This window comes from Micromys minutus (assembly GCF_963924665.1).
Source record: "Micromys minutus genome assembly, chromosome: 13".
NCBI classification, from domain to species: Eukaryota; Metazoa; Chordata; class Mammalia; order Rodentia; family Muridae; genus Micromys; species Micromys minutus.
The window spans coordinates 4,338,835-4,340,871 of record NC_137982.1 but is presented as its reverse complement, the minus strand read 5'-3'; positions in this window follow the sequence as shown (position 1 = coordinate 4,340,871).

The window sequence follows — 2,037 nt, the reverse complement described above, 5'->3', positions numbered from 1 at the left end:
CAAACCCAATCAAGCAGCAAGTGAACAAAGAGCCTCTCGTAGTAATCCTTATCAATCCCCTGAGACACCGAGGCGTCGGACAGGTGCTATGCTTTAGATATTGAATGTCTCCCAAAGCCCATGTGTTAAAAGTCCTGGTGCACAGTGCCGCTCTTTTAAGAAGTAGGGTCTACCTGGAGTTTAGGTTTTTTGTTTGTTTGTTTGTTAAATGTTGGATATGTGCCCTTCAAGTGTTCTGCGGGACTCCCTTTTCTCCTTTTCCTCCTTGTTCCCTGATCATAATATAAGTGGCTTGCTCCTCTGCACATGCCTAGTAGGTCGCCATGTGCCAAACTGACCATGGATTGGAGTTTCTGAATCCATCAGCCCAAATAAACTTTTCCTGTGGATGTGGAAGGCAGCAAGCAGAGCAGCCCTGCTCCTTGTAGACGTAAGTGGTCTTGGTCTTTCATTATGATGGTGGAAAATCAGTTTGCACAAACCAGCCAAGGAACCTACGGTTTGGAGAAGAGGCAGCACATGGGGCCAGAGAAAATGGGTGGGGAACGAACCTCAACTTGGCTTTTAGAAAGATTTGGAGCCCTCACCAGCCAAACACAAAGGCCTTGCTGTGCCATGGACCCACACTTCCAAGGACCCACAATACTTGTCCACGTCTATACCGTAATAGACTGGCTTCAGAAGGTGTTTCTTCCAGACATCTTGGTCGCTTTATAAATATTTTGTACGTCTTATTAAGATAAAGCAAAGATGCTCATAAGCAAATTACATCAAGGCTTAAATTTGGAATTTATTTATAAAAATTATTTTTGGCTCATCACTCAGTTAAGCAAAATTTGAAAAACAACACTTTAGGGGAGAAACTTTCTAGCTTGACAGATTAAAAAATGTTTTTCCCTTTAATCATTTATTTTTGTCTCCTGTAACAACGACACATACTTGTGAAGGTAAATGTTTTTTGAACAAGCATCCCTCAAGATTTAACCTCAATTAATCACCGCTTCAGAACACTCACACGTCCTGGAGGAGCCGGCATCCCAGGAGATGGGCAGACTCAGAGACCCAGACTTGGGCCTGGAGCTGGGGCCCAGAAGGAGGAGCAGCTGCTTAGTGTACAGGACGCCCAGGCTTTGGTCCCCAGCACTGCGGAGCTGGGAACAGGATGAAGACATAAGACTATCCTCCGCTCCACAGCGATTCCCTGGCCCGCCTGACCTACATAAGACACTGACAACACAATCAGCCACCCACTCACCCACCCACCCACCCACTCACCCACTCACCCACCCACTCAACCACCCACTCAACCACCCACCCACTCACCCACTCACCCACCCACTTACTCACCCACTCACCCACCCACTCACTCACCCACTCATCCACTTACCCACCCACCCACCCACCCACACACTCAGCCCCTCAGCCCCTCCTTTCCTCACTTCCCTACCTACCTGAGCTCTTTTAGGGAGTCTGGCACTGCATTGGGGATCCGTTGTCTCCAGGAGAGCCTGGTCTGGTCAGTAGCTAGAAACCGGAAACAGCTGGAGATGGGAGGGAGGGAGTGGGGCGGGCGTCCCAGGGAATGAGACCCAGCCCTGGCAGGAGGGAGGGGTGACACACTTCGATTTTAATTTCACAAGGTAAAATATTTTACAAATGTAAATGTCCTACGGTCTTACAAATTCAAACACTTTAAGTTTAGCCTTCCCATTAAAAATCCAGCATCTCTTTCTTTCAAAACCCAAATCCACAACTGTGGATTCCTAGAAAATTAAAGGAAATTTAAACACTCCTTAGTTCAAGAGGGCAAAGCCAGGGCATAGTTCCAGTCTGAACAAAGCAAAAACCAAATCCAGAGATGAAAGGAACCCCTGAATCCCTGGGGTGAGTCCTCAGCGTGGGAGCTTGGGGGATAGTCCTGTCACCCCCTTGCATCCGAGGAGGCCAAGACTCCAAGCAGGGGCAGAGGGGGACACAAGGTTCACAACTTGTGCTGGCCTGCCCAACCCCACACCCTCTTCCACAGCCTCTCTTAGA